This window comes from Lissotriton helveticus, chromosome 4_1 (assembly GCF_964261635.1).
Source record: "Lissotriton helveticus chromosome 4_1, aLisHel1.1, whole genome shotgun sequence".
NCBI classification, from domain to species: Eukaryota; Metazoa; Chordata; class Amphibia; order Caudata; family Salamandridae; genus Lissotriton; species Lissotriton helveticus.
In genome coordinates this window covers 455,428,801-455,453,231 of record NC_136063.1, presented here as the reverse complement: position 1 = coordinate 455,453,231, position 24,431 = coordinate 455,428,801, and positions in this window count along the sequence as shown.

The following is a 24,431-nucleotide window of genomic DNA, read 5'->3' as shown; positions in this document are numbered from 1 at the left end:
CGGCGCGGATCAGCTGGTGGTGTTTCCGGGTGGCAAGTTTGAAGGAGGTCCTGTTGTCTGGTGTCGGTTCCCTTCTCCAGACTTTCTCGAGGGCTCGGCAGTTCTTCTTGGAGCTCTTGAGTTCGTCGGTGAACCATGGGGCCTTCTTGCTGCCGGGTCTGCTAGGCGGGGTCCTCAGTGGGGCGAGTTCGTCCGCGCAGTTGCTGATCCACTTCGTGAGGTTGTCGGCGGCCTGGCTGGGGTTCGCTGAGCTGGCAGGAGGGTGCTGGCCCAGGGAGGTGGCGAGCTGGTCTGCCGTGATCTTGTTCCAGCTTCTGCGGGCGGCCTGTTGCTGGTGTTGGTGGGTCGTTGTTCTCTTGAAGGTGAAGTGGACGCAGCTGTGGTCCGTCCATTGAAGCTCTGTGGTGTGGCTGAAGGTGACGTCTTTGCTGGATGAGAAGACGGCGTCGAGTGTGTGTCCGGCGAGGTGGGTGGGGGTGGACACCAGTTGCTTGAGTCCCAGGTTGGCGAGGTTGTCGAGCAGGGTGCTGGTGTTGCGGTCGTTGTTGTTCTCCAGATGGAAGTTGAGGTCTCCCAGGAGGATGTAGTCGGCGGATGGGAGGGCATGCGGGCTGACGAAGTCGGCGATGTCCTCGCTGAATTGCGTGCGTGGTCCAGGGGGTCGGTAGATCAGGGTGCCTCTGAGGGTGGTGTTCGGGTTGGTGTGGATCTGGAAATGCAGGTGTTCGGCGCTGGTCGGAGTGTTGTCGGTGCTGGTCGTGAGACGGATGGTGCTCCTGTGGATGATGGCGATGCCTCCTCCCATCTGGTTGGCGTTTCGGTCCCTCCGGACGATCTTGTAGCCCTCCGGGATGGCGATGGCGATGTCGGGAGCTGAAGAGGCGTTCATCCAGGTCTCCGTGAGGAAGGCAACGTCAGGGGCTGTGGCGTCTAGGAGGCTCCAGAGTTCGATGGCGTGTCTGTGGACGGAGCGGGTGTTGAGCAGGATGCACTTGAGGTGGGTGCTGCTGGTGTTCGACTTGGCGGGTGCTGGTGCGAGGCAGGTCCGGCTGCAGGTGAACTTGCAGGCGTGGCAGCTGAAAGGTCCGTGGGTACGTCGTGGAGTGGCCTGGTGGCAGTCTGGAAGTCGGCCGGTGTTGAGTGCGATGAGGGTAGCGGCGGAGTACGTCAGGCGGGTCGGTCGCGGTCGGGGTCTTCGGGGGCCAGGGGTCCTGGCGCTGGTCGCGATCCGGTCGCGGACGGGCGCAGACGGGCTTACCTTTGGCGCACCTTCGGCGCACAATCGGCGCGCCCGCTGCGCGTGACCGCTGCGCGTTCGCACGGTCTCCATTTAAGGCGAAGTGCGCGGGTGGGCGGAGCAGCTGGGAGGCGGGAGCGGGGAGGGTTACAGAAGGCAAAAAGGGGCGGGGCCAAGCGGCGGTGGCGGGAAGGGAGGGCGGGGGGCGTCGAGGTAGGCGGTAGGCGGACAACAAGGAAGGAGGGCAACACGGAGGAAAATACAATGCAGTACAAAACAGGCACAAATGAACGCAACAGCAGGGAAAAACAAGTTTATCCCAGACAAGCACAAATAACCGTCAAAACAATACAAAAACCACTCGCAGCGGCGGGAGCCGGCAACGAGGCAGCAGCGAGGCAGAGGGCGGCAGGGGGCACACGCAGCAGCTGGTGGCCGTGCGGCGCGGGGGTGTCCCACAAGTGGGTCACACTCACCTGCGTCGTACGGTCGCCATTTAAGGCCAAGTGCGCGGGTGGGCGGAGCAGCTGGGAGGTGGGAGCGGGGAGGGTTACAGAAGGCAAAAAGGGGCGGGGCCAAGCGGCGGTGGCGGGAAGGGAGGGCGGGGGGCGTCGAGGTAGGCGGTAGGCGGTAGGCGGACAACAAGGAAGGAGGGCAACACGGAGGAAAATACAATGCAGTACAAAACAGGCACAAATGAACGCAACAGCAGGGAAAAACAAGTTTATCCCAGACAAGCACAAATAACCGTCAAAACAATACAAAAACCACTCGCAGCGGCGGGAGCCGGCAACGAGGCAGCAGCGAGGCAGAGGGCGGCAGGGGGCACACGCAGCAGCTGGTGGCCGTGCGGCGCGGGGGTGTCCCACAAGTGGGTCACACTCACCTGCGTCGTACGGTCGCCATTTAAGGCCAAGTGCGCGGGTGGGCGGAGCAGCTGGGAGGTGGGAGCGGGGAGGGTTACAGAAGGCAAAAAGGGGCGGGGCCAAGCGGCGGTGGCGGGAAGGGAGGGCGGGGGGCGTCGAGGTAGGCGGTAGGCGGTAGGCGGACAACAAGGAAGGAGGGCAACACGGAGGAAAATACAATGCAGTACAAAACAGGCACAAATGAACGCAACAGCAGGGAAAAACAAGTTTATCCCAGACAAGCACAAATAACCGTCAAAACAATACAAAAACCACTCGCAGCGGCGGGAGCCGGCAACGAGGCAGCAGCGAGGCAGAGGGCGGCAGGGGGCACACGCAGCAGCTGGTGGCCGTGCGGCGCGGGGGTGTCCCACAAGTGGGTCACACTCACCTGCGTCGTACGGTCGCCATTTAAGGCCAAGTGCGCGGGTGGGCGGAGCAGCTGGGAGGCGGGAGCGGGGAGGGTTACAGAAGGCAAAAAGGGGCGGGGCCAAGCGGCGGTGGCGGGAAGGGAGGGCGGGGGGCGTCGAGGTAGGCGGTAGGCGGTAGGCGGACAACAAGGAAGGAGGGCAACACGGAGGAAAATACAATGCAGTACAAAACAGGCACAAATGAACGCAACAGCAGGGAAAAACAAGTTTATCCCAGACAAGCACAAATAACCGTCAAAACAATACAAAAACCACTCGCAGCGGCGGGAGCCGGCAACGAGGCAGCAGCGAGGCAGAGGGCGGCAGGGGGCACACGCAGCAGCTGGTGGCCGTGCGGCGCGGGGGTGTCCCAAAAGTGATCCTCCAGCACCATTGCACATGACCACCCTGCCACCTGGAGTGTGGCAAGAGATCGCCATTGATTTCTATGGACCCCTGTCATCGGGCAAATATGTGCTGGCCATCATTGATGAACATTCTCGATATCCCATTGCATACTTCGTACCGTCTACAAACGCCTCTAGTACTCTCAAAGTACTTGATGAAGTCTTTGCAACCTGGGGAGTTCCCACAAAGGTGAAAACGGACAACGGACCCCCTTTCAATGGACAAGACTTTGCAGCGTTTGCGAAACATCTAGATTTTCATCATCGCAGGATTACACCCCTCTGGCCACAGGCAAATGGAACAATTGAAAGATTCATGGCCACACTCAAAAAGACCTTTCAACATGCTACCGCGGAAGGAAAAGATTTACAAGTGGCACTCAATGAGGTCCTCCGAGCTTACAGGACAACTCCTCACGCAACGACTGGGCAGTGCCCGGCGACACTCATGCTGGGACGTCCCATGAGGAATCGCATTCCAACGTGGGAAGGGGCTTTGCGAGCATCACCATCCGCACGAGACCGTCAAGAGATGATGATAATAGACAAGCGCAGTAAAGACAAAATGAAGTCATATGCAGATCACCGGAGAAGAGCGAGGTCACTGTCACTACATGAAGGGGACCATGTTCTCGTCAAGCAAGAGCAGCAGAGAAAGACAGACTGCCTGTTCAAGGATGAACCTTTGTTGATCACGAAAAGGAAAGGAACTATGCTGACCGCGGAATCAGAGCAGCGGCGAGTCACGAGAAATATCTCGCACTTTAAGAAATTGTCACGAGATGCCACCGGAACCATGATGAGTGAAGTGGACATTCCCAGTTCAGAAGAACCACATTCAGCTGGTCGCGAGAACACTGGTCCGGTCAATGAGACACTGAACAATACTAGTCCGAGAGCCAGGTCGCCACGACCTCATCGCGACACACGTCCACCCAAAAGACTTATTGAAGAAATGGACTGAGAAGTCAGTGTGTTTATTTGTTTTGTTACAAAAGGGGGAGATGTTATGAAGTTAGCAGGCTAGTGGTTGTGGGTGGAGCCCAGGGGAGGACAGGAAGAGGAGGGGACGGACAAGGGAGAGGCAGATAGAGTAGGGACAGGAGAGAGGCTGGTTGCAAGAGAATAAAGCTCCAGTACCATGAAGAATTGTGTATGTGGTTATTTGTAGCAGGATGCTACAAAAGGTGAGACCGATTGCATTGCAAATGCTTGTTAAACTTGGTAACACTGTCTGGGCATTGGTTGCAACTCATTAGTACCAGTATAATAACCAAATATAGCAATATTCAACAGAAAGTTGACCAGTCCAGCTTTGTGAAGGCTCTTCCATTTTTTTGTTGTTAAAATCAGCAGATAATGCAGCAGATGGTGGATATTGTGGCAGATGCGGCAAACCTATAATAATGCCAAAATCACCGCAGCAGCAGAAACGCATAATTCCAGTGGCCATGTATGAGAGAGGAGGTCTCTGGAGCAGCCACGCCACTGCAGACTAATGTCACATCCTCTTTCCGTTTGTTAAACCATTCCCTCTGTGTCACGAAATTATGCCTCCTGGTCCCTTGACCTTGTCATAGTTGTTGCTTACCCAGTTTCCGATCACCTGACATGAGAACTACAAGATGTCCCAAAAGAAAGATTTACATGGTTTGCCACCCAGACAGTAATGACGAGAGCGGCCCTTGGCCTGTTGCACTACAGGGCTAATTAAACTCTGTCACACAAGGTTTGGGCTTCCAGAAAGAAAACTCAGGAGTGGGAAATGATTAACAATTAAAGGCAGGCGAGAGTCAATAACTAATAAAAATGTCCTGAGGGAAGACCGCATTCAAACCAGCTTGATAAATCGTCATTTTCTTACTCTTACTTACTGCATTCTATTGTGGAATATTGTAGTGGCTCCACTATTTAACCTTCTCCTAATATCGAACACAACAAAAATGTGTAATTCCACCTATTTTACTTTGATTTAATTTACATTTTCATTTGCTCATACAGCTTAAGGCAACAAGAACTGACAATGCCAAATGTATTGGCAATTGTATAGTGAAAATGGTTATCACCGAGTGTAGATAATTATAGTACATCACACAGTGTCAGGAAGTTCAATAAAAGATAGATATATTTTGTAGATACCAATCCAAGTTACAATGATGTAAAGAAACACGCCATCCACAATAACATCCCTCCAGCAACTGCCCCTTCAGAAGGATGAACATTCTAGTATCTTTGAGTTAGAGAGTTCTCTACGACTCACTTAAGAACCCCAGCATGCAAAGATTAAAGCTACAGGCTAGAACAGTATATACCACACATCTCCCCCTGTCACCCTAAAACAACAAACAAACGAGAGGGGAAACAGAAAAAAAATCACATCACACCTAATCCTGCAAATACCTAGGTTTGCAGGAAATTCTCGCACTCTTCCTCTCCCTGACAATCCCACTCAAATTATTTTGCCGCTCACCATCATGAACACTCTCACTACCACGAGAACCTACAGCACTCGGACACACACAGATTCTGTTCAAGGTCCACATACGATTGTCCTCCAACTTTACAGCATTATTGAAAATGTTAACAACCCTCAAAGGTTCAGAAAACTTTGACTTACCACTCACAAATATCACCCACACGCATTGGAGTGAATTTCACGGAATTCCTCCGATCAAATATCTCCTTCTTCCTAAGCAATTTGTTCATTTGCCTACCTTCCCTACCAGCCTTCTCATCAGTCAACAACATACCAACATCCTTATTATTCATCCATGAAAGACACAAATCTGAATTGGTCTTTCTTCCCATGAACAATTCAAAAGGGACTTGACCTGTGACCAAGTGTGGTGTGAGGCGACACATCTCCACTCTTTCCCGAATCACTTGTTTCCAGTCCCGACCTTGTTGCTTGGTCACCTGAATAAACTCTTTCAACACATACTGAAACTCTCAACAACCCCATTGGAAGCTGGGTGGTATTAGACGCATCTCTTATGCTTCACATTCTTTTCCTTTAAAAATTCTTCGATCAAGGCGAGGACATGATGGTGACTGGGTAGGACGTGCCTACTTGTCGCTCCGATCCCTGACCCTGGCCCCTGCCATACATAAGCATAGCGGACTCTCAGACCTCACCTTGGATCTCACCTTGGTCCGGTAACAGCGGTGGAGTCGTGATTTTGGCGGCGGTGCGGTACCGGCACTTGCTTTGACGTCTGGCTTCCCACTTGACTCTGGGAGATCTGTGGCCTACCCAGCGGCCGGGCGGAGTGGCACCACGAGTGGCAGCGCATATTGGTGCGGATGCCTCCAGTGGCCACCAGTGAGCCTGCAGCGGGCGCCACGGCAGCGAGACAATGCTGCGATCCATCACAAGCAGGGGCCACGATCTCAACAGCGTTGCGGCTCCGTCTGTGAGGAGAGAAAATGGCGGCTTGCAGCGGATGCGATGGAGGAGCTGATTTTGCCGCTCCCAGCAGGTGAACCTGCACACGGCGACAGAAGACTCCCTGGCCTCTGTTGATGCTGTGATCTGCCCCCTCTAGAAGCCTTAGGAGCTGGGTGATCAGACCTTGCCTCATGGGCTGCTGGACTCCCAGAGAGGTGCCCTCCCCCTCCTTCAGACCGGCGAGGTGCCCTAGTAGCGACCCTGGGGAGCGCTGGGCCGAACTCCATGTGGGCGTGAGGCCCAATTCAGAGTGCAGGCCAGAGTGGAGGCCCCCTTGTGCCTGGTGGGGTCCGGAGCAGACCTGAGTGAGAGGCGACGGTGTGGGCTGCTCTAGCGCCGCAGTCATAACCGCAGCACCCAGAATTTAACTGGGTCAGCTTGTGTCTCTGAAGAGAGCGTCTGCTGGAGAGGATCTTAAGAGCCCTCATGGGTGGTCGGTCCGGGGCGGCACGTGGGGAGCGGAGCACGGGGGCTTCACTACCCAGGACCTTTGAACCACTACAGGCGGAGGAGCTAGCGCAGAGCTGAGGGTGCGGGTCTGCTCAGTTCTTGGTGCCTACGCCCTTGCCCTGGGGTGGCTCTTTCTTCCCCTTGTGGGCACAGAGAGCCCGCCTCATCACAATGGCTACCGCCAAGTCCCGAAAGGACAGATCGGTGAACGACCTCCTTCTCAAGTCTGGGTCTGGTGGAGCTGAAGCACCGGCAATACAGAGTGGTTCTCTGGCGCGCAATGGACTGGGCGATCCAGAGTGTCCGGTCACACGTAGTGTCCTAGAATCCCTCTGTGCAGAACTCGCGAGGGAGTTCCACTCCATAGAGAAGGACCTGACCATGGTGATCCGAGGGATGCGAAGGGACTTGGACTCGGTGGGTGAGAGAGTCGATGACTTGGAAAACCAAATGGCTGCACGAGACAAGGAGATGTCTCAGCTTCAACAAGAGGTCTTGCGACTCCGGTACCAGCACTTGGATCTCCACTCCCACGCAGAGGACCTCGCGAATCACTCCTGCTGGAATAACATCAGGATTCGGGCAGTTCCTCAGGGCTTTGAGGGGCAACATATGGAGGCGATTGTTGTGGAACTATTCTGTCATATCCTGGGGGACTATCTGGAACCACGGATCAAGTTTGACTGCACACATCACGTGGGGTCAAAGCGGCCCGCGACAGCCCCCCCTCCCGATATCTTGACCTGCGTCCATGACTTTCAACTTAAAGAATGTATTTTGCGGGAAGCGCAGGCTAAGCATCCCACAGACTTTCACTCCTGCTGGCCACTTCTTTTTCAGGATTTGGTGGGCTCGACTCTGCCGAAAGAACGAGAGTTTTGACCTGTGACGGCATTCCTGCGCTCCAAAGACATCTCTTACTCATGGGGCCACCCATTTCGGCTTATCTTTAAATGGGAGGGCAGTTTTTGGCAACTTCGCTCTCTTGATGAGGCCACGTCACTTCTTCATCTGTTGGGAGAGGATTCCGGCACACCTGAGAAAGATACCCCCACTGAACGTCGCTCTGATTCAGGTAGATGGCAGCGAATTGGGAACTCGTCACAGGGGCTCCGTCCAGATCCGCAGACTATTGTTATAGAACATACAGCCATGCTGCAATCTCTGTTAGAAGACTCGAAAAATGCGGACTGAATTATACCGACCTTGGTAATGTTTGCTATAATGTTCTGGGATCTATGTTGACTTGACTGGTGGGGCTCTGGGTGGGGTCAAGCGGTGGGGAGCTCCTGCTTTCATCTCACGTCTCACTTAGAGGGCTGATTGCCCGGGACATTTGTGAACTTCATCAATCATGTTTTCAGTTGTAAGCTTCTTGTTGTAGGTTTTGGGGTTCACTTCTCCCCCCAGCCAAAATGGGTTGATGGTCTTTAAAACTGGCCACTCATGCTCGCCTCTACAGACCCAGGGGCACTTCCTTGTAGCTTACTTGATCATCTCCCCTTATGCCGACTGATATTAAGATCCTGTTCCTTAATGTTAAGGGGCTTAACAATCGAGTCAAACGGCGGGCAGTCTTGTCCTTTCTCGAAAACTCTGATGCCCACATCTGCCTGCTTCAAGAAACGCACCTTCTCCCGTCCGACACACATAGGTTGAGGTCTAGGGCCTTTCCCTTCCAAGTGTTCTCTTCTCATTCCTCTAAAACAGCAGGGGTGGCGATCCTGGTCACAGCTCAGTTCCCGGGTCTGTTATATTGCAAACAGGCCGAGATCAAGGGTAGATTTCTGGCCAACACCTTCACCCTGGGCACACACACTTTTGCGATAGCGAATGTATCATCCCCAATGGAGGCCAAGAGGGATTTATCTGAGATGTAGGGCATGAACTCACAGGCATCCCTGACAAAACTGTGCTCTTAGGGGGGGATTTTAATCTGGCATTTGATGGCACGTTGGACCGGTCGGCCGGCGATGGGGGCAGACCAGGGCTCTCTCTGGGGATGGGAGATGTCTTCTGGCAGAGGCTGGGTTCACAGACATCTGGCCGCTGCGTCATCCAGGGAATACACCTTTTACTCCTACCCTCACAAGACATATGCTAGAATTGACCACATACTCACCTCTGACACATTGACCCAACAGACACGAGATGTTGAAATCCTTCCCTGCCCTTTATCAGACAACTCGGTGGTGCGGATTTCTCTGTCCCTGCATCAACCTCGGCTCTCACTGAGCTTTTTGCGTCTCCGTGAGACTATGCTACAGCGTCCTTAAGTGGTACAGCAAATTCAACAGTGCATAACTGACTACCTAGATCTCAATGACTCCCCTTCCATTTCTTCGACGACTCTTTGGGAGACCCTGAAGGCAGTAGTTAGAGGGGAGTTCCTGGGTATAGCTGCAGCAGACAATAAGGATAGGAGAGAGAAAAGGGAGCGCCTATCCAGGGAAGTAGCTGAACCAGAGCGTATCCACCAGCGGACGGGAACTCCCAGAGTCTGAAAACAGCTTAAGACTGCTAGGGCACAGCTAGGGGAGCTGGATGTTTACCGGGCTGAATATGCAGCGCTTCGCCTGAAACATGCTTTCTATGTGGGGGGAAGGTGTAGGTTGCGTGCGCAGCGACAGGCGTCCCGTGTTACTATAATCCAAGACCACCAGGGGAGAGAGTGCACTACTGATCATGAAATTGTAGAGGCGTTTCAATACTTTTATGAGACCCTATATACGGCCCGACTCTACCTGATGAGGAGCCAGCCCGCTATCTGCAAGAGGTCGCTACCTTTATACTTTTACCAAGCCAGGCAGAGGAGCTTGCAGCTCCTATCCGTTTAGAGGAAGTCATTTCTGCCATCTCTCGTTTGAAACTTCACAAGTCACCGGGACCTGATGGCTTCTCCTCCATTTTTTATCAAATGTTTTGCACCCTGCTAGCCCCGCTGATTGTGTGGATTTACAACTCAACCGGGACTGCTCACGCCGCCTCTCTCCCACCCTCCATGCTAGATGCATTGATCACGGTACTACCTAAACCGGGCAAGGACAGACGTTTGTGTGGTTCCTTTCGCCCCATATCCCTCCTGAATGTGGATCTAAAGATTTTCACTGGGATTCTGGAGTGTAGGCTCTCTTGTCTCCTGCCTGGGCTAATAGACCCAGACCAATCTGGGTTTGTTTCCGGACGTCAGTGTTCTGACAACACCAAGCGGCTCCTACATTTGGTGGACAGAACTGAACGTTTCCCGGCGGAACGCATGATTTTCTCTGCCGAAGCTGAGAACGCGTTCTACAGGGTTCATTGGCCATTTCTCAAGGCGACTCTCTTTCACTTTGGTTTCCCAAGCCGCTTCATTGACTGGGTATTTAGTAGGTACGCTAGCCCCACGGCCCCGGTGAGGATGAATCGGATTGCTTTGTCAGCCTTTTCCATATGCAGGGGGATGATACAGGGTTGTCCCCTGTCGCCGCTTCTGTTCGCCCTGTATATGGAGCCTATGGCCCAACGGGTCCGCGATAACCTGAGCGTTAGAGGGGCTCGCTTCGGGGGGTCGGAACACAAACTATGCTTATACGCAGATGATGTGGTAGCTATGCTGGAGCATCCCCGGGAATCTCTGCCTGCGTTCCTGGCTGAGCTAGACAGGTTAACCCTGGCCTCAGGGTTTCATATCAATGTACATAAATCTCAGGCCTTAGCTCTTTCCTTGCAGTCTGAGATGCTGGAGCTCCTACAGCGCTGGTACCCAGTTCAGTGGGCCTGCAACACAATTCCTTACCTGGGATTGCAAGTCTCCTCTACTATACAAGCCACCAGAGTAACAAACTATGCGGCAATCTCTCGACAGGTCCGAGACTACCTCCGTAAATGGAGACCGCACTCTCTCTCCTGGCTGGGACATATAGCTGCAGTGAAAATGGTGATATTGCCCCAGGTTCTTTATCTATTCCACACTTTGCCACTGGTACCTACATCTGGGGCCATACGCTCATTGCAACAGGACATAGAACATTTTGTCTGGCGCGACCGGGAGCTCTCTTATAGGGACCCTGTTGAGGGAGGCCTGGGGATGCCTGATCTCTATGCTTACTGGCGAACAGCCCAAATGAGAGTTCTGGTGGAGTGGTCTCATCCAGAGTCCGAGAAACATTGGTTATTTATGGGTCGGTCGCTTGCTGGCCAGCCCCTCTGGGGTATCCCCTTCCTTGCATGAGCGGTTCGGCCCCAAAACCTATACCTCTCTGAAGTGACTAGACCTACTCTGCTGGCGTGGGATAAGGTTGCTGTTACTTTGGGGGTCAAGACCTTCCCATCCCTGAATACGCCTAAAGTCCATAACTGTCACTTTACACCTGGCCTTTATTCTGAGACTTTCCGACATTGGACAAGGGAGTCATGTAGCTCCATAGGGCATCTTTTCGAACTCTCTTGGCTCCGTTCCTTTACTGATCTTCGAAAGGAGCAGGCTCTACCAGATCCAGAGCTTTACCAATATTTGCAGGTTCGCCATTGGGTGTCACATGGGGAGGGACGGGGGTGCGGACAGACACCTCACTCCGTTTGAGAAGTGGCTGCTTACACGTAATAATGATGCACACCTGAGTTTGGATTTATGTAGGTTTGCTAGGTGCACCTCAGATTTCGTGAAGACTCCTGGCCAGTTGCAATGAGAGGGGGAGTTAGGTAGAATCCTGACACAGAAGGAGTGGAATGACATCCATTACACGGCATGCAATGTGTCCTCAGTTGAGACAGCCACTAAAGTTACTATCTATTGGTACCTTACTCCTGAACGACTTCAAAGGGGTAACCCCTCCCGTAGTCCGCAATGTTGGTGTAACTGTGGCCAGCTAAGTACCATAACTCACTTACTGTGGGACTGCCCTTCCCTGGGGACATATTGGCAGCAGATCCTTGACGAGGTGGACTCCCATTTCGACACGCAGAACCCTTGATTCCCAGTGTATTTTATTCTAGGCCTCCCTAATGCTGTTACCTTTCCCCTCAAATCTCGAAGGGGAAAACAGATGACACTTGCACTGGGGGCGGCGGTTCAAAACATCCTCGCTCACTGGGGCACTAAGACTGTTCCAACCTGGTTGGGATGGCTTCATAGGATGTGGGGCATCTTGGGTATGGAAAAGATTTAACTTTCTCTAACTCATCCTGGGGCCTCCTTTCTTGACTTATTGGAACCTTTCCTCGCACTACTAATGTTCAAGTTTACGGAGCTTACTTGTACCAAATATTTGCGACTCTTGTGACTCGCGGACCCTCCCAGGTTGCCACCCTCAAACATCTTAGCTACCTAGTGTGCCTTTCCCCACGGGTCTTCCCTAGTTTGACCTTACAGCTACCACTTTTTGGAAGCATAGCTTTTGACTGGAGGGAGGAGTGTGGGGTGGGTGGGGTGTTCTCTTTTTGCTGTTTTGTCATTCTTTGGCCATACATGAAAACGCACTTGCCGGGTTGCATCCCGATTACTATAGAGCAAATTGGCTCGTTCGTGGTTTCCTCTGTCTTGGAAATTAACCCGTTGGCTGCGCCGCCCATTTTGCGGAAGTGCGGCACTTCTGCAAAACGGGTGGAGCCGCGTCGGCCATTGGCCGACGGCAGCACCAGCGAGGTAGTGCTGCCGTCGGCCAATGGCCGACGGCAGCATGGATAGGGTTATTAAAAGAAATTTTAAACAAAAAAAATTCTTCCATCTCAGTTGACACAAGTTGAACACCATTGTCTGTAAGAGTACATTCAGGTCTGCCTTTTCTGGCACACAACTCTTTCAAGAACCCAAGGACGTGTAAGGAAGTTCAATAAAAGGTAGATATAATTTGTAAATAACAATCCAAGTTAAAACGATATCAAGAAACACCCCATCCACAATCACATCCCTCCAGCAACTGCACCTTTAGAAGGATGCACATTCTTGTATCTTTAAGATAGAGAGTTCTCTATGACTCACTTAAGAACCTCAACATGTAAAGCGTAAAGGTTCAGGCTAGAACAGTATATACCCCACCAAGCTTCACTAACACGACACAAGTACAGCATGAGCAAGATTTATCAAACACAAATGAAAGTTAGAGCCAGGTGGCTGCAATTACAGTGCATGGCTGACTTTATCACTCACTCTCTCTTTCACACACTCAGTGAATGTGTTGGAGGTGCCTGAGCACTTGTTTTTATGTTCCCCATTAAAAGGACATTGCACTGAGATGTGGTGGTGAGAATTTGGGAAACCAGACAGCCCTGGGCCCCAAAACAGGTCGAACTGCCAGTACTCTAATCTGACTAGTCCATCTTAAAGGCCAGTACCAGGCACCAAGAGCCATGTTTGTAAGGCGGCAGAAGCCATCAAGGAAATCTACCAAATGCCGAATGGAAGGTGCAGGTAGTAAGAAAGAGCAGGAACATTGGTGGAGAACAGTGCAGAATGTGAATACAGGGAGAAGAGCTGCTGCACTCCAGCAAAATGAAACCGGTAAGAATTGAGTAGGTAGCAGTACGTGGCATGGAACCCTTTCCTGTCCTGTGCGAGTGATTCTTGGTCTGTCACAAAAGCCCTCCTTCACTTTAACAGCCAATCAGGCACCAGGATTGCAACACTGCAGACATAGACTCAGGGATGGTATTTGAAGTCTTTTCCATCTATATCATGTTTATTTTTTTGATATGCTATAAACAATATCCCAAGATCTTTAGTTGTTCTGGGAATGGTTCAGAGATTTTTCAAGGGATATAGGATACTTCCTCCCGTTTGATGGTTAACACCATAAAGGTATCCTACAACCATATAATTAAAACACTGATCAGGTTACATCCCTGGTATATGCGACCATGTGTTGTTTCTGTTGACCATCACTCGCGCAATTGGTGTTCTGCTTCGTCACCAGTACAGACTATGACACATTCTGGGAAGCACTTTGGCTTTACCTCTAAAAGAGGTCTACTCTAATCATAGATAAAAATACCAAGTTGTCGCCAACGTATCCCTTAATTCTGGTGCCTCTTGTATAGTTCAAAGTTAGTCATCATCATCAAAATAACTTTATTCGATTCAGAAGAGTCATAAAAGTATACAATTAAAAAAATGTCATACATACAAATTCACAAATGGTATTACATATTCAAAGGTTCAGAGGCAAGAACGCAATACACAGTATATCAAAAGCATAAAATCAATAAAAACATTATATGAATACATAATGATTCCTAAATAAAAGCGAGTCTGATGGAACTGAACATGAAACTACATATAGGAACAGGTAATAACAGTCTCAAATGCTTAAAAGTTAGTCGTTCTTGAGTGTCATAATAAAGTGCAATGATTTACTGCACCCTACTTAGTAAATCAGCATGTTTCATTACTTCTTGGTCAGGCCGCTATGGGTCCTGGGACTTTGTCAGGATGCTCATGATGTATTGTCGCTTTATCCTATTTTGTCAGAGTCAGGGTAACAAAGACAACACAAAACATTGAACACCCATGCCAGGCCTACTTGCCTGGGCTTCTCATAACGGCACCTAATAATGCTTATATTTGAAGGAAAAGAAAAGAGGGCATATTAAGCAGATAGGATGATTAATTGTTTCAATTAATTTTTTGGTGACAAATATGTAGCACAACATGCATCTTGCATTCTTCACATGCAGATATTGCGTGGCCTGATCAACATGTGACAATGAACTCATGCTCATACATATTAACATTAGCCATTATTTGAGTGTGGTTTTAGGTAATTACACAAAACTACGTGGTAGTGAAAAAGCTGAAGTAACACCCATATATGCAGATGACTTTTACCCCTGTCGATATTTTCTGTACCCCACTGGGACAGGCGGTGGCACGTCCCTGTAGTCAAACATCACTTTGCAGCTAATATTTGCGTTCTAGGTAGTATAACCTATACAGTGCTCACCACTTCAAGGGTTCCCTGTCGCTGTAAATATCTAGATTCTCCTCAGCTCTGTCCCCGAAGACCACCGGTATTGGCATAATGCCTGTCATTTATAGTAAGCTGTCTCCTTCCTGCAGCATTCCTCGTGCAAGGTGGGGGGCGTGGCGTCACGGTGTGCGTGCACCTGGGCATGCTGGGGATTGTTTTCTTTGTTTTTGCCAGCTAAAATAACTGAGTGGGCTCATAAGTTCCTCCTCATTTTTATTAAGTGTTTTGTTTAAAAAGTAACTAAACCCACATTCGCTCCTAGGGATGTCATTCATATTGTTTTTTCTTGGAATGTGGGATAAATATGATGGTAGAGCATAATATTTTTGGGAACATTTTGTCTCTAACGATTATATAACAGGCCTCCCAGTGTGGTATAGCACTTTCTATTTACTTTCATTCAGAGCCTATTTATGTTTGCATATTGTTTTATGTGTTCTGTTTGAAAAGGGACATGTGGAATAAGGCACTAGGTATATACTCCGTCAATTTTTTATATAAAGGGGGGCAGGGCTTAGTCCTCATAGACTCCTATAGACTTAAGAAAGGTATGTCGTCATTTCAGTCATTTAAACCTGTTTGGCGAGTCTTCAATTTGTAGACCCATCTCTGCTCACGATTTAAAAGGGTCTTCTGTATATTCACTGGAGTTGTAATTTTCTCAGTCATTGTCCATGTATTGTCATTCTCACAGTGTCCCTACTCTAGAAAGTATAATGTAATTTTTATATTGATAAGGTTGGCATTTAATGGTGCTAAAATGCTCAATGAGTCTCAGTCGGATCTTTCTCGTGGTCAGACCTACATACTTGTACCCACAGATACAAGTAATGTGATGGATAACATTTGTGAAGTTACAGTTGGTATGTCTCCTCTTTTCCCATGGTTGTTTAAGGCCTAGATCTAGTGGGTTGTCTGTGATTTATATGTACATGCAGGGACAAGTATTTAGGCATGACCACAAGGGAAGATTGTTCTGTAGCACTGTCGTAATCAAATCCCTCAGGGTCAGCACAATGATCAATAGGTCCACCTCGTGACAGCCTCAATTTTGTTAGCTGTTATAGCATAGAAGGTTAAGGCGATCAAGCAAGGGAAGGAAAGGATGGGAACAGCAGGGAAGGAGACCTGTACAAACACATTTGCAATCCCTCTGACCTTTATAAATGACATATAATAATCTATAATACAATTCGCACACAAGGGGGGCTAGCGGAAGAATATGCTATAAATAGAATGATCTATCCTATACTACTTCCATAAATAGGTTACTCACACAGGATATAGGGTAGCAAAGGGCAACTAGGAAGAAGGCTGTGACAGGCTGTGATATATAATAATATATACCATATTACCCTTTATTACCTTTATTATTATTTTTTTTTTCAATTTTTATTTGGCAATTCACAAATGCAGAAATAACGATATTTTAGTCTCAAAAACAAATTTACAAGAAGAAAACAAAAACAAAAAAAAGACCAAGATATTATTTACACCGGTGGACACATTCTAGCTAGCAATTCTAATATTTGCTCCAATTCTCAATTGGTTTCCAGATCTTAATACCACGTGCTTTAGCCCTCAACCCTTTACAGGCAAAGATCGCTTTCTCTTGATTATACATACCCAAGAGTCTTGATAACCATATCTGAAAGTTAGGGGGATCTGTATCTTTCCAACGCGCTGTTAATATAATACGATACACAGCTGTCCCCAAAAAGAGCAGTACTTCTTCTTCAATGGTATGTGACAGTGTATTATCATATCCCAAGATGTACAAGGAGGGGGATTCGGCAACTGGATGACTAAACACTTCCTGCCAAAAATCCATTATCATTTTTTTCAATACTAATAATTTTTCACACTCGTATAGCATATGAATTAGATGTGCCGAATTTTTTCCACATCTAGGACATTCTGAGTTAGCTCTTTTCCCCCATGTGAAAAGTTTAGCGGGGGTAAAATATAAATCATAAATGGTCTTATACAACTGTGCTTTTAGATTAGAAGACATAAACAATTTTGTTGACAATAACAATATCTTATCGATATCAACATTGGAGTTATTTAATTTCCTTGACCAGCCCTGCTCCACAACATCGACATCATCGGATTGACTGTCTATTAGTACATCATAAATCGTACCAATCCTGGTTGGTGATCTTAGTAGACAGTCAAATAAAGGAATATTCTCCAATATGATATCTGCACTCCTTAAGTCCAGTATCGTATTGATCTGAATGTACTTGAATACACTATTGCTGGGGATAGAAAATTTAGATTGTAACTGTTGGAATCTTTGTCTAGCGGGAGGCGACAAAAAGTCACCGAGAGTCGAGACTCCACATGTTTCCCATTTCCTGGCGATCGTATCATATATAGCTGGTGATAGTATGGTAGAGTGCCATAGCGACGTGTACTTATTATGTTTAGTAATATTCAGTTGTTTTCTCATTTTTTTCCAAATACCCCAAACACTCAGTATAATCTTAAATTTGACTTTTTTGTAGTATGAAGATTCAAGTTGTCTTACTAGAAGACCTCTCGCCTTATCCCCGATAATTAGTTCAAATATTGAGGGAATATAGCTCTCACCTACTTCACTTCTCAAAGATTTTATATAAAACAGTGGCTTCATCTGATGTAATAAAGCTGCAAGCATATAATCTCCCAAATTAGGTATTGCAAGACCCCCTCTTATAACAGGGAGAGAGAGAAAGCGGATAGATCTCCTTATCTTCCCATACCCCCATATAAACTTGCTCATCTGAGATTCAAGGATCTTAATGGTTTTGTCGTCCACCAATAACGGGATCGCCCGGAACAGGTAGAGAACCCGAGGTAAAATGTTCATTTTAAGAAAGTTGCTTCTTCCAATGATCGAGAGATGTATGCCATCTATCCGCTTTAAGTCTGTTGTTATTTTTTGTACTAATGGATCATAGTTTATTTTAATAATCTCATCAATTTTAGAGGATATAAGGACTCCCAGATATACCGCACTATCTACTTTCCTAGGATCTATAAATTGGATATTTTGTGTACATATAACCATCGTTTTGTCCCTATTTAAGGAATACCCCGAGACCTGACCAAATGCATGAGTAATTCGTTCGATTTCAGTTATTGCCTCCTTGGGGTGTGATGTTACTACCGCCACTTCATCGGCATAGGCTAATATTTTAGTGTCAAATGGACCAAAAGTAATTGGTCTAATTGCCTCGGTATTTAGTAATTTTATAATGAGGGGATTTATATACAATGCGAAGAGGATAGGGGAGCATGGGCACCCCTGCCTAGTCCCACGGGATATATCGAAAAGACTTGATTCCTGACCCATCGCCAAAACTCTGGCCCTAGGTGAGAAGTACATTGCTTTTAGAGACTTCATTAGACATGGTCCCATATTATTTTGCTCTAAAACTGCCCACAAAAAAGCCCATGAGACCCGGTCAAAGGCCTTCTCGGCATCTAGGAGGACCACCGACATCCGGCCCCCCGCGACAGCCATGGCATCAAAGAGGGCAATGACCCGTCTAGTGTGGTCCGTAGTGTCCTTGCCCGGAATGAAACCATGCTGCCACGGAGAGACCAGACGCTCGATCGTCCCCCTGAGCCGATTAGCCAAAATCTTAGAGTATAGCTTCGAGTCTGAATTGATCAGGGAAATGGGTTGATAGGATGATGGCAATTTAGGAGGTTTATCTTTTTTTGGAAATACCACAATATTCGTTTCCAACCATGATCTAGGGGGATTACCACTAACTTGAACTCCGATAAATAAATCAAGAAGTATAGGAGTTATAATATTATCCAAGATTTTATAAAGCTCGAGAGGAATTTTGTCTGGACCTGCTGCCTTGCCCGAGGCCAATTCTGCTAAAGCTAATCTTACTTCACTCAGGGTTATGTCCCTTTCTAGGTCTTGTCTAGTAACCATATCTACCCCTGAAATACTTCCTGATTCAGCAGCCCATCTGGCCACTTCATTTTTGATTGTATTGAGGTCAAGAGAGTCCTCATTACTATACAATTTCCTATAAAAGTTTTTAAAGACTTCTAATATTGTTTCAGGTGTTGTATATTCTTGACCCTCTGACTCAATACACACAATTGAATTGAGAGATTGTTTTTGCCGAGTACTGAGTGCTAGCTGCTTCCCTACCCTCTCTCCTGTTTCGTAGATCTTATTGCGGTGGGATTGATAAGTCTCAGCTGCCCTTTGAGTTAGCTTACTATTTATCGCTGCCTTGAGGATCGTCATTTCTCTCAAAATTAAATCCCCCTCTCCATCCTCTCCACCCTGAGCAATTATAGCAGTATGCCTCTCTTCTTTTCTAGCTAAGTTTTGTAGCTGAAAATCATTTAACATTGCAGTCTCTTTCCTTTGCCTGGCTACATAGCTAATTGTCTCACCCCGTATCGATGCCTTAAAACAATCCCAGACCGTGTTTCTAGATGAACTATACCTATTACAATCAAAAAATCCTTGAGCCCATACCTTAATGTAATCAATATATCCCCTATTGATGAGGAGTTTTCGATCAAAAGTCCAGCTTGTCCGAGGTCTAGCCATATTATCTATGCTAATATAGAGTACTAACGGATTATGATCCGCTATAAGCTTTGGTAATTTAAAAATTCTTGCCTGACTAACCCTGTTACTAGACAACCAGATGTAATCTATACGGACATATTTTTTATGAGGACACGAGAAGTATGTGTATCCTGGATCTTGTGGCTGTTTCAGGTCCCATATATCGGACAGGCCTAAACTTTCCTTTAATTGAAGGAGAGCGCTATAGACTTTAGGCTTACGGACAGTATATTTGTTACGGGGTTGATTGTAAGCAAATTCCATTTTTGGCAGGGAGATATTGAAATCTCCACAAAATATAAGTGCTTGAGGCCATGATGACAACTCCGTCTCGAGATCCACAAATATAGAAGGATCGTCCTCATTTGGGGCATAAATAGAGCATATTGTAATCCCCTGCTTAAGCTCCACTATAACCCACCTGCCCAGAGAGTCAGCAGCTACCCGTCTGGGTTCACCCAGAAATGGTTTGGCAAATATAGCAACTCCTCTAGTCCTTGAAGTATGACAAGTACATCCCAACAGTTTAAATCCAGGAACCCTTAATACTCCCCTTTCAGCCCAAGGGATATGAGTCTCTTGAAGACATATAATATCAAACGCATTCTGTGTAATTATCCCACGCATTTGTTCTCTTTTTATCCTATCATTGAGGCCAGCCACATTCCAGGAGCAAAGTTTTATCCTAGCCATGTTGTGTTTTGTTTTTTCCCCCAATCCTGATCTATTATATTGCCAAACATAACTCTATTTTTTACGTTACCACTGCAAATTACTTTTCTGATTCTGCTTCTACATTCATGATTACCTTTTTTAGACTTTTTCCCCCAGCTGCTTCCCCGCCCGCTCCCACCCTTTGGCCCTTCCCCCCCCCCACCCTCCAAAAACAAAGGCATTTAGACTCCGTTAGAGTCTGTGGTGATGTGCGTGCATTGTCACTCTGGTGCTCTCAGTCTAACAATTAATAATTATCCATAAGGTCCCCGACCCATAAGTGTAAAAAACCTGAAAAAATTGCAAGTAAAAGAGTAAAGTGAGCTAACAGTTATAGAAGCTTTAATCACCTCTTTTCCTTCTCATGAAAGGCTATCTAAGTACTCTTTTGCCTGAACCTCAGAGGTAAAAAACTTTGTTTGGGCGCCGTTAATTACTTTCAGCCTACCAGGATTATTTAAGTATGCCTGGAGCTTCTTGTCTTGAAAAGGTTTTATGAGCTGGCGCAAGCGCCACCTCCGCTCAACTGTGGTATGACAGAAGTCAGGGCGTACAAAATAGGTTATCTGCCCGCTAGATTTTTTTGCCTCTGGACGCGCTTTCTCCCATACTGCTTGTCTCAGTATAAAATTACCGAAATATACAAGTATAGCTCTCGGATATGCACCGGGTTTCGGGGCATTTCTCATGGTGAGAGGTACTCGATGTGCACGCTGCACCTCTAGATCCCAGTTCCAGGCTGAAAGTTCTGGTAGGGAGTCTTGAAATAATTTGACCAAAAAGGGACGAGCATCCCCACCCTCTGCTCCTTCAGGAACACCTAGGACTCTCAAATTATTTCTGGGTAAGCGGTTCTCCATATCTTCGAGCTTCCACATCACATCGGAGAGCCCCTTCTCATGGTTGTCAATCTCCTCACGATTTACAGCAATCTCAGATTAATTACCGACCACTCTCGCTTCTACCTCAGTCATACGGTCATTAAACGAGGTAATTTTCCTTGAGAGTTTACGAACCACTCCCTGGACTTTCCGTAACTCCGCTTGTGCCTTCCGCCCATCTTGAGAAGTCTCTTCCCGATGTGCCGCAATAGCTAGCAGCACCGTCTCAATTGTAGGGGCTGATTTATCGATTGGAGTCCCAAAATCCGGTTGTTGGGTCGAACCATATAGGTTTGCTGATGCTGCCGGCGGTGGTAAGCTACTTGTAGTTGCATAGTCCCATGTTAATTCATCTGTATCATGTTGACTCCTTCTGTGTCTATGTAAGATTTTTGGAGCAGTTTTCACAGCCTTAATACTAGTTTCATCGTCACTAGAGTCACTTAAATTTGAACCTGATGCCCAACCGGGCTCGTCTGAAAAGGAATAGAAATCACTCGGGTCCTTATCCCTTTCCTTATCCCTGTCTTTATCCTTGTCTGTATCATCTTCATCTTCACTCTGATTGCGTGATTCTACAGGGAGAGCTACCCCTTGTTCCGAATGTGAAGCAGCCTGAGATTCTGACTGCTGATTAATCTGAGTTTCCGTAGACTCAGCTACAACTGAGTCCAGGATTATAGGCTCCAGACTGTGAGTTTCAGACTCAGCGGGAATTTTAGAGATTATATTTATTGTGTTATGCTGAATATCTGTTTGTGCATTAGTCTTGGGGGGTATATTGAGTTGTTCCAGCCCTATATCCAACCCTACGTCCACTTCCTCCAGTACTTCTCGTGAGTCTGATTGAGCTGTTAAGGCATTTACCCTGCCGGGGGTGCCATTCACACTTTTGGTAGTTATAGACCCAGGAGTCAGCAAATTAGTTTGCATAAGAGGGTCAGGCAGTTCATTTGTGGTATTTAGAACATTTGCTGCTACCAATGCTTTTCTACCCATGCTGCTCGTACTCTCCTCATACCCCACACTGGCATTGACATTGTCCCGGCTCACCGTTTTATCCTGAGGGATTCCTCCCTCTGTCTGTGCACCTCCGTGTGGAGTCCTTACACTTTCAGTAACTCCAGCTGATTCAGCCGAACCAGCCTCCGTTGGCGGCGTCTGAGGTGTGCGCTCTGCTCCTGACTGACTCTGCAGGCCTTGACCCGGAAGGAGCTTCCCCGGGGGTTTACGGAGGAGGTCAACCACAGAGGGAGCGTTTTGTCCGCCTTTCCGGACGGCGCCAGCAGCTGCACTTGACTTGCCGGGCGTCTTCTCAGGGCTCCCCACGGCTGCCGGACTCTTCACTCCTCCTCCCCTGACCGAAGCCTCCATATTTTCGCGCAGAGCGAGTCGCACTGCTCTCGTCTTTGCTGCAGCCGCTGCCAAGGCAGCGTTCTTCGGTGCCATACCCTTGCAGCAGTCGCGGTCACTTGGCACACTCGGCTCGCTTGGCTCCGACTTCAAATCTGACTTCGACTCTGCATCCGATCTCACAGAGCAGTACAGGTAGGACAGGCAGCAGCTTCGATGTCTCCTAATAAGCTGACAATAGTACTGTATGAGGGCGAGCCCTATTGCCGTAGCCAATGTGGGGATTTGGTTCTTTACTCGCGTTGTCTGTTCTTTGAAAGGGGTGTCTGAAACCATTATGTGTGAGGCAGCTCGTAATCTCCGACTGTTACTTAGCGTGAGCCGGCACAGACCTTTTCCTTAATATCACTGCTTTCATGAAAGATAGCCTCTCAGTTGTAATCTGTTCAGCATTTCGTTCAGCATTTCTTCATTTCTTCATTTCATTTCCTCGCTCATTCTAGGGTCGATTTTTTTTCCCCTTGACTGAGAGCACTGAGCGACCCGCACTGCGGTCTCAAGCGACCGCCATCTTGCCCGACAGTCAATCAAGGAAAGAATTTTCCTGGAACATCTCTGGAAATAACAATCTGTTTGGAAATATTACCTTTAAATGAAAATGCTCTTTAACATTTGTTTCAGAGAGGGGATATAGATACCATGTCAGTTCAAGGCTATGATCTTCCTCTTCAAATAATGCTATACTATTAAAAATGTATTACTCACGTACTATAAGTTTTTGGCCACCCATGTTCTGGTATGTAAACCTATCAAAATAAATAAAACGCCTTGCCTCACTGGGGAAGAGCCACCACCAAGGACTGTAAAGCAAAAAGAATAAACATAATAAACATAAAATAATGTTGAGCGCGAGTCCCTTCTTATTCAATTTGAAGATATAGTTATATGAATACAGCTGTTATTCTCAGCATAACCGGAGGTTGTCATATTTGTCATCACACTTCCTCATCAACAAAAGATAGCCAAAGTTTGCACAGAATACAAAGTGTATATAAACACAAAATGTCTTCCTTCTTCTTCACAGAAATTGCATCAGATGAGATGGCATGCGTGCCATCCCAATTACTCAATTCCTGCTCCTTCCTAGGAGTAAGAGAAATACCAAAATTCCCAGTGAGAATGGTTGCACAACTTGCAGGCAAGCCCCCAAATGGCATAAAAACACACGGCTTGGATGGCGAACTATAACACACAAGTCTGTGGCTTTATGAACGATTGTGCAACCACCGCAACACAACTCCAATGGGGATTTGGGGGGGAGGCTGACCAGCGGTAGGCTCTCCCCCCCGGGGAAGTTTGGGGCACTTGGGGAGGGGGGGGGGGGAGGGAGGAAGCTTGACTCACTGGGCTCGCCGTAGCTGGCGATATTGGGCTGGTTGGGCGGTTTGGGCTTTCTTTGGGCTTGTCTTGGGCTGGCTGGGTATTTAGCCGGCCATTTTGTGTCACTGCACATTGTTCGTGGTGCAGTGACACAGCAGCCAGGGTGTTAGGCATTTTCTTGGTGCTTGGTCTTGTGTTCGCGCGTTGGCGGGAGCTTTTGGGCTTCAATAGCTCAGTTGGGAGAGCGTTCGACGGCGGAACTAGAGGATCCTGGTTCAATCCCAGTTGTCGGCATAGTTGCAGCTGGTGCTGTTATAATTCCTGAGGCGGTGTATTGCGACAAGATGGCGGAGGGCGCTGATCCGCGGGTGGCAGAGGCTTTGAGGCTCTTGAGTGAGGCGGGCCGCATGGACATCGCGCGGCCCGACCTCAAGTTAAGGCCGCAGCGGCGCGCTGCCAACGGCGTCGCTGCGGCTGTGGCGGCGTGTGAGCTGCCTCGGTCGCGGCCGGCTCAGCGGGGTGGAAGGGGGGCGGAGGAGCGGGGAGCGGAGGCCGGCGCACGGAGGCAGGGCCGCGGGGGAAGGCACAGGGTGGCGCCAAGAAGGCTGGTCGGAAGGGGAAGAAGCGGGCACTGGAGTTCGTCAAGGAGGTGGGGGGAGCGGGGGCGGCTCGCGAGGCAGTGGTTGTGCGGCTCGCGAGGCAG